Raw genomic sequence first — 9,486 nt, 5'->3', positions numbered from 1 at the left:
AAACAACAAATACCCTCTCAGAAAATAAGTGTGAAATTAAAAAAAAATAACTCATAGATATCTGCCACATTTTACAGTAGCCTTCACGGCAGTTCCCAGGGCCTAAGAGGAAGATATGAGGAGAATAACATCTTAGTCCCCCCAGTCACCCACGGCTGTGTGGAACACCAGTACAGCACATCTCCCCAGTAATTAGCACAAGCACCAACTACTGAGTGTACAATGGATGATCCATGCCTACGGAACTTCTCTTACTAAGAATCACATCATTCATTTTGCACTTATGCATGTGTTTAGTCCTATGTGTCCTGCAGCATCTGTGTGAAGGCATAGAATAATCTATAAGAGTTGACTGCTTTTTTCTATCCTGTGGGTCTGAATGATTAAACACAAGTCATCAGGCTGGAAGAAAAGGGCTTTTACCCTTGGAGACTTCTAAGGGTCCCAAGTCTGTTTTCTTGCAATGACCTACTGTATAGGTGCACTATTTATTCCAAAATTTAAAAAAAAAGGAAGGGGAAGTGGTTGCAGGCTTTACAGGATGTTGTTCAGGGTTATATACACTGCTATGTGCAGAGTTGGGTCATGTGATGTTTTTCTGGAAACTGTCTTATGAGAGGATGTTTTTGATGAAGCAGACACATGGGAGGATGTTTTGCTGAGAACAGACACATGGTAGTTTTCTGGAAGCTGCCTGGAAAAAGGACAAGTAGTATTTTGCTGGAGAGAATACATGTGAACATATGCAATCTTCAGAAAGGGTACAAGTATAACCCAACAGACAGTGGGCATCTGTGGCATTGGTTTGCCTTGCCAGTCTTTGCTGGTTGTTGCTGGTCTTTGCTGGCCTTTGCTTGTCTTAGGGAGATTGGCAGAGCCTTACCATTTCTTCTGGATTAAACTGCCATTGCTGATTTGGGAATGGTGCTTGCAAGTGGATTGAGCTACCATTGTTGATTTCTGTGATCTGAACTGCTCATATCCTGACCGTGAAGACTAGATTCACCTCAAAGAAGTATTTCAAAACAGGTCCAGATCCTTCTTTGCCCTATTAACCCTTCCTTTTCACACTCTGGTGGATGATGGGCTGGGGTGGGGTATTAAAACTTAAGAATCCTTACAGAGTGGGTTTGAAAAATCTAAGCATACAAAACAGTCTTAGTGGGTGCCATTTAAAATATTTCCTTTTTAACTATTTGATGAGGCACAAGCTCTGTCACTAAACTGACCTTGTGCTAAGGGTCCATTCCTTAGGTAGAGGTAAACTGACCTTCTGCTAAGGGTCCATTCCTTAGGTAGAGACACCCACATGTAATTTTCAAAACTAGTAGACAAGCTGGAGAGGAACTTTCTTTCATCTGTTCTCAGTGACAGAAAGAATGAGGTTGTGGAGACCTGACAGAACTGAGGTAAGAAGCTCTACAGTGGAGCCTCTCCTCAGCATGCACGAGGATCAGGATTCCCTCTCTGGCACCACAAACTAGGAAGCTCTATCAGAAAGAACTGGGGTTTGAAGACTTTAAAGAATGGGGTAGAATATAGTCTAATGGTGCAGACCACTTTAGTTCAGTTTCAATGTAGCTCTATATGTGAATATAAAAAGAAAGCAACAATTCAAGACAAGTTATTTGAGTTTAGAAAGACATGTAAATATATGCTAGTAAGTATATACTAAATATTAACAGAACAGCCCTTTCCAGAACTTTCTCATGACAGAAAAATTAAAACACAATTGCCTGAAATTTACTATTGGTTATATCTGATAAATCACGAAAGGAAGGCACAAGGCCACATCCAGACTCAGGATCCATTGTGGACAATACTTAGCATGTGCTTTCACCAGAATGGGTCTATAGCCTTATTACAATACCCAACAAGAATAAACAACTCTTATTAATTGAATGCAAATGCTTCTCCCAGAAGGCATGAAATCATATCCAAGAACAATCAAAGGAACAGAATCCATTTGAGGTAAAAGGCCCTCTGCCTTTATTCCTCTTCTGGCGCCTTTGTCACCAGTCCACAAGGCATTATTCACCACCATGTGTCATTCGTTTGATTGTGTTCCAACAGAGATGGGGGATCAGAGGTGCTACTTCACCTAAGGAGCTGGCTTTTTTTCGGGGGGGGTTATGGGAAATGATGAAGTATCTAGCATTGTAAACAGAGAAAGGACTGGGTCAAGGAAATGAATCTATTCCAGTTTGTATTTAGAAAGGAAGGTCATTAAAACAGAAGGACTAAAACCAGAAAAAGTTGAAAGGACAATGGAGCTCAGGCACATGAGATATACCAGACATGCGGGCACTATACAAATATAGGTGAGGGCTTTTATTTTTAAAGATTTATTTATTTATTATATATAAGTACACTGCAGCTGTCTTCAGACGCACCAGAAGAGGGCATCAGATCTCATTACAGATGGTTGTGAGCCACCATGTAGTTGCTGGGATTTGAACTCAGAACCTCTGGAAGTACAGATAGTGCTCCTAACCACTGAATCATCTGTCCAGCCCCAGGTGAGGGCTTAAGAGGGTGGTCTGCATACTGTCATTGGCTCTGAACATTCTATAGGAAGGAAGAGTCATAGAATTATAGATGGAAGCTTCATAGGTAGAAACACCATACAACTGAAGAGCTAAGTTTCCCCGTCCAGGAAAACTTCGGTATGACTGGGAAGACCAGGCAGAGAGAGGGCCAAGACACTGGAATTGTGGGTGACAGAACACTCATCGGAGACACTGTATCAATTGTTCATCCCTATAACCAAGGAGCAATATTTAGACTGATAAGTTTCATGCTGTTTATCATCAGAATCAAATTTGACATTAAAAAATATTTCATTCATTAAACCAAGTTGGGGTGCAACATGTGGTCCATCATTTAATCCCAGGAGCCAGGCATCACTTCTAGACATGTCTACTTCCAAATAATGTTTCCCTGGGGAGGTAGTTGCATATCCCAGGACACCAAAGTGATAGATCTCAGAAATCTGCAAATTCTTTCTACAGGAATTTGTGTGGTATTTGTCTTTTCTCTTTGTTAATGATAATGCTTGCCTTGTTTGGTTTTTGATGTAGTCACGTGAACTGCACAAAATTGAGACATATTAGCTAAGCATCACATGAAAGACAAGGCATAGTCTTATTTGTAACTTTAGGAGCAGAAGCCAAATGAGAAAGAGAGAAGAAACATGGAGAAGTGTTGTCTAAAGTCAAGGAGAGGCAGATTGCTGTGCTGTGGGAAAAGAAACATGAGACTTAGAGAAATGCACTCTGGAAGACATTGAGAGGAGAGGGACTTAGAGTACTGTGGTTTCTCCTTACCCCAGTATCACTGGATATCCATGAGCCCTGAAATGATGAAAGTTCCCAGCAGGAAGTACAAGCAAAGGAATCAACCATTAAAGCCTATCTCTTCTTCAAATGAGGGGAAGGTTTGGAAAATGTGACGTAGGACAGGACGAATGATTTTCCACCATATACAATGACATCACAGGGACACACTCTCTGCTCCCCTGAGTCCCTCTACCCATTCAGAATCCTTACTCTCTTCCATATGTACCTCAGTTCCCATCTGGAATTGCACAATGAATCACAGAATTAAGCTACTTGATAGTGGTGAATGATGGTTTTGATGTGTTCTTAGATGTGTTTGAAAGAATTTTATGAGAATTTTTGCATCTATATTCATAAGCAAAGGTTGTTCTGAAGTTCTCTTTCTTTGTTGGGTCTTTGTGTGGTTTAAGTATCAGTGTAGTTGCAGTTTCATAGAATGTGTTAGTATTCCTTTTGTTTCTTTTTTGTGGAATAGCTTGAGAAGTATTGGTGTTAGGTCTTCTTTGAAGTTCTAATAGAATTGTGCACTAAAACCATCTGGCACTTGGATTTTTTGTTTTATATATATATATATATATTTTTTTTTGGGGGGGGGGAGACTTTTAATGCCTGCTTCTATTTCCTTAGGTGCTTTGGCACTGTTTAGAGAGTTTGTCTGGTCCTGACCTGATTTAACTTTGCTACTTGGTGTCTGTAGAGAAAACCATCCATTTCATCTACATTTACCAGTTTTGTTGGGTATAGGCTTTTGTGGTAGGATCTGATGATGTTTTGATTTTCCTCAGTTTCATTTTTGATTTTGTTAATCTGGATACTGTCTCTATGACCTTTAGTTAGATTGGTAAAGTTTATCTATCTTATTGATCTTCTCAAAGAAGCAGCTCTTAGTTCTGTTGATTCTTTGTATAGTTCTCTTTGGTTTCAGTTCTTTTTTTTTTTTCATCTTTATTAACTTGGGTATTTCTTATTTACATTTTGATTGTTATTCCCTTTCCCGGTTTCCAGGCCAACATCCTCCTAACCCTTCTCCCTTTCCTGCTCTATGGTTGTTCCCCTCCCCATCCTCCCCCCATTACCACCCTCCCCCAAACAATCACGTTCATTGGGGGTTCAGTCTTGGCAGGACCAAGGGTTTCCCCTTCCACTGGTGCTCTTACTAGGCTATTCATTGCTACCTATGAGGTTGGAGCCCAGGGTCAGTCCATGTATATAGTCTTTGGGTAGTGACTTAGTCCCTGGAAGCTCTGGTTGGTTGGCATTGTTGTTCATATGGGGTCTAGAGCCCCTTCAAGCTCTTTCAGTCCTTTCTAAGATTCCTTCAAGGGGGTCCCGTTCTCAGTTCAGTGGTTTGCTGCTGGCATTCGCCTCTGTATTTGCTGTATTCTGGCTGTGTCTCTCAGGAGATATCTACATCCTGTTCCTGTCGGCCTGCACTTCTTTGCTTCATCCATCTTATCTAGTTTGGTGGCTGTATATGTATGGGCCACATGTGGGGCAGGCCCGGAATGGGTGTTCCTTCTGCCTCTGTTCTAAACTTTGCCTCCCTATTTCCTCCCAAGGGTATTCTTGTTCCCCTTTTAAAGCAGGAGTGAAGCATTCTCATTTTGGTCATTGGTTTCAGTTCTAATTGGTTGATTTCAGCCCTGAGTTTGCTTCATTTTGTTCTAGAGCTTTCAAATATGCTGTTAAATTGCTAGTGTAGGATCTCTCCAATTTCTTTATGAAGGCACTCAGAGCTAGGAGTTTTTCTCTAACCCTGCTTTCATTGTATCCCACAAGTTTGGGTAGGCTATGCCTTCATTTTTGTTAAATTCTAGAAAGTCTTTCCTTCCTTCCTTCCTTCCTTCCTTCCTTCCTTCCTCCTCCCTCCCTCCCCCCTCCCTCCTCCCTCCTCCCTCCCTCCTCCCTCCCTCCTCTCTCTCTCTCTCTCTCTCTCTCTCTCTCTCTCTCTTTCTTTCCTGACCAAGTCATCATTGAGTAGAGTGTTGTTAAATTTCCATGACCTCCTAGGAGTCAAGCTGTTTCTGGGTATGGGAGGGAGTCTGCAGTGCTGGCTGCCCCAGACAGAGTTGTGGACTGGAAGAAAGATGTGTCTCTGGCTGGGCAGATGGGTCTTACCTCTACTGGGCCCCGTGGGTGTCCCAGTTAGGCCAAGTGTTGGGGTTGGGGTGTGTGTCTCACCTCCAAGCCTGGATATGATCGACCTCTGAGTCAAGCTCCCTCTATATATGGATGTGGGGGTGTTGCTGGAGCAACTCAGGTATTCTCATTCTGTTTTTTGTTTAAGGAATATTTTAAAGAATACTTTTATTGAAGTAGGCTCTCAAAATATAGTTTGCTTAAAGTGAGCACATTTAAACGATACAGTTAGATAATTTTAGGAAACGTATGCAGTCACATAGGTACATCAGAGGTTAGGTTTTCTCCTGTCCATTGTTCCTATTTAGCCAATCAGCCCCTTTGTGGGTAGGCAACCACTGAACAAGGATGAGTTCATTCTTCCTGGAGTTACCCTGCAAAAGCATAAGCTGTGCAGGCTGCAGGGTCAGCAGCATCACTAGCTTCCATCAGCAGGCTTTGTTGTTGTCAGGTTTTATTTGTTTGTTTGTTGGTTTGTTTGAGACAGGTCCCTCTATTACAGCCCTGGTTGTCCTGGAATTCACAGTGCTAAAACTGCCTCTGCCTCCCAAGTGCTGTGATTAAAGGTGTGAGCTCCTATCCCATGTCCAACTAGCATTTTAGCCATTCATTCATTTGTTCGTTCATTCATTCATTCATTCATTCATTCATTCATTCTTCCTTCCTTCTTTTCTTTCTTTCTTCCTTTTCTTTCTTTTATTTTTTCATTGCTGAGTGGTATTCTGTAGTGTGTATGTGTCACCACTTAAAAATCCACTTTTCTATATTTAAGTTTTGAGGAACCCTCTAAAACCAGGCAGAAAGCAGGAAGATGTCTTAGTAGACCAGGAATAAGATGGTAGTATTTTTGCCTCTCAGTAATGGTGTTGTTCCTAACATGCCTAGAATACCCCACTGTAAGGCCTCCATACCTGCTGTTGTCATAGCTCCCAGACATGTCTTCTTACTTTCTTCAGTTGTTATCACTTAATTCAGTTATTATTTCTCCAGGACTGTCCAAGACAGCATCCACCTCAGGTAGTTACCACGTTTCCCTGCCCATTGTCTTCTAGGTGGTTCTTCTTCTTCTTCTTCTTCTTCTTCTTCTTCTTCTTCTTCTTCTTCTTCTTCTTCTTCTTCTTCTTCTTCTTCTTCCTCCTCCTCCTCCTCCTCCTCCTCCTCCTCCTCCTCCTCCTCCTCCTCCTCCTCCCCTTCTTCTCCTCCCCCTCCTCCTCCCCTCCTCCTCCCTATTCTTCTTCTTTCTGAACATGGTCTTTTCTTTTCTTTTTCTTTTATCAGGTATTTTCTTTATTTACATTTCAAATGTTATCCCCATTCCTGGTTTCCCCTCTGGAAATCCCCCATTCCATCCCCCAACCTCCTGACTCCATGAGGGTGCTCCCTGACCCATATACCCACTTTTTGGGCCCTACCTTAGGGTGTTTCCCTTTCCCCTCACTGAGCCTTTTAGCCTGCTATAGTAAGAAGTTGTTTATACCCTTGGCAGCTGCTCTTGGCCCTGAACTTGGGGCTGGGACTTTCCATGGCACCCTTCTCCCCCACCGAGCCTTCCAGCTTGTTGTTGTTAAGAAGTTGTTTATGCCCCTGATTGGGCCTGGGACTTTCCACCACACAGACTTTTCCTGTTTTCCTGGTTGGGGATTTTCACCTGCCTTGTTGTTTTATCCACTGCCTCAGGTATATAAGGAGATCTCAGTAAAGCCTTGGTGGCACTCTCTGAAAATGGGTGACCCGTGTATGTGTTTTCTTTCAATCCCGCAGACCTACGCCAGATATTCACACACTGGTGGCGCAGGCATCGTCACCCATTCCTTCCCATCTCCCAGCCCTGGCATTTCCCTACACTGGGGCATCAAGCCTTCACCAGACCAAGGGCATCTCCTCCCATTGATGCCTGATAAGGCCCATTCTCTGCTACATATGAGGCTGGAGCCATGGTTTTCTTCATGTGTACTCTGGTTGGTGGTTTAGTCCCTGGGAGATCTGGGGTGTCTGGTTGGTTGATATTGTTGTTCTTCCTATGGGGTTGAAACCCCCTCAGTTACCTCAGTCCTTTCTCTAGCTCCTCCATTGGGGGCCACATTTTTAGTCCAATGGGTGGCTGCGAGCGTCTGCCTCTGTACTTGTCCGGCTCTGGCTGAACCTCTCAGGAGATAGCTATATCAGGCTTCTGTCAGCATGCACCTTTTGGCATCCCCAATAGTGACTGGGTTTGGTGACTATATGTGGGATGGATCCCCATGTGTGGTAGTCTCTGGATGGTCTTTCCTTCATCCTCTGCTCCATACTTTGTGTCTGTATTTTGTTACTTCTTAGAAGGTATTCTCATTCTTAAAACAATGAATGGTGACAGTTTTGAATGGGTTATTGCATACTCTATCAGCATGTGGTACTACAATCTGGATTGTACTTGGTGTCCTCTAAGTGCTCCCTCCTGCTTCTCTCACAGAGACAGCTGCTCTAAGGGAACCGAACCCTCAGCAGCTGCCTTTCAGGAGCCACACTAACCTAAATGAGTTTCCATGAGAGGGTATATTGTCCTTTGTCACCTGGCTGCTCTGAGTCTTTCCTAGACATCAGAGAGCCTGGCTGCAGGCTCTTGCTGTGAACTGAACCCCCTGTCCCATATTAAAAGGTAGAAGAATGGTCTTGTTCTTGTGCCACAGGGACTGTGATGTTCTGCTAGGATCCCTACATTCTTGCCCTCCCTGGTGCTGTGAACCACAACACATATTGCATCTTGTCCCTGTCTGTTTATGCCAATACGAGTCTTCAAATAAACTCCCTTTCCTCAGTAGTCTCTTACTATATTCTCTTGAGCCACAAAATTCATTCAAAGTTTAGCACATTCTTCTTTAAAAGCAAAACAAAGCAAATCAAACCAAAAAAAAAAAAAAAAAAAGGTTCTGTAACTGAGCCTGGCACAGAAAATGCACAGAAATCTTCTTTTTTCTGCCTCCTGAGCGCTGGGATTGTATCACAACCACCATGGCAGATCTGTTTGCTAATCCAATGATACTTTATTATGTTCACATCCAAAGGGAGACAAAATTTAACAGATAACACATCAAATAAGCTTACATGGCAGAAACAATATAAGTTCCAAGGCACTGTATTGTTTGTATTTTGCAAAACAACCAAGGATAAGGTTATTGGTATTATTGTCATCATTAGCATTGACTGTAAAGTGAGGATACTTCAATCTCACTTTGAAAAGGGAACAAAATAATCATAGGAGGCAGTGGGAGGGAGGGATCTGAGTGGGAGAAGGGAGGGGGAGGGGAAAGGGGTACAAGTTTGGTTATGAGGGAGGCAGCAGAGAAGCCCAGAAGGCCAGGAGAACAAATAGAAATAGGCAGCTGCTGGGGATCCAGGCTGCGTGTGGGGTGGTGGTGGGGGGAACCTTTCAAAAGCTCCAGAAACCTGGAATGTGAAGGACTCCTAGGACTCAATGAGTACGACCTTACAGCTAAGGAAGGAAATTTTGAAAATGCCCAACAGTGGGGAGATAAAATCTGAAGAGACCACCTCCAGTAGATAGACTGGGCCCCCAGTGGAGGCATGGGGATCTTCAAAATTTTTGACTCAAAATTGTTCCTGTATAAAAGAAATGCAGGGACAACAACGAAACATAGAAAAAAGGAAAGGCCATCCAGTGACCAGCCTAACTTGGGATTCATCTGATGGGTGGGCACTAAACCCTGAAATTATTACTATGCTATGTTGTGCTTGCAGACAGGAGCCTAGCATAACTGTTCTCCAAGAGGTTCTTCCAGTAGCTGATTGAGACAGATGCAGATACTTATAGCCAACCATTGGACTGAGGTCAGGGACCCCTATGGAAGAGTTAGGGGAAGGATTGACAGAGAAGAAGGGGATGGCAACCCTGTAGGAAGACTAACAGTATCAACTAACCCAGAACGAGTTCCCAGAGACTAAAGCATCAACCAAAGAGCATACATGGGCTCGTCGATGGCCCTGGCACATATGTAACAGAGAACTGCCTTGT

This window comes from Rattus rattus, chromosome 2 (genome assembly GCF_011064425.1).
Source record: "Rattus rattus isolate New Zealand chromosome 2, Rrattus_CSIRO_v1, whole genome shotgun sequence".
Classification (NCBI taxonomy): Eukaryota; Metazoa; Chordata; class Mammalia; order Rodentia; family Muridae; genus Rattus; species Rattus rattus.
Note: the sequence above shows the minus strand (reverse complement) of the source record.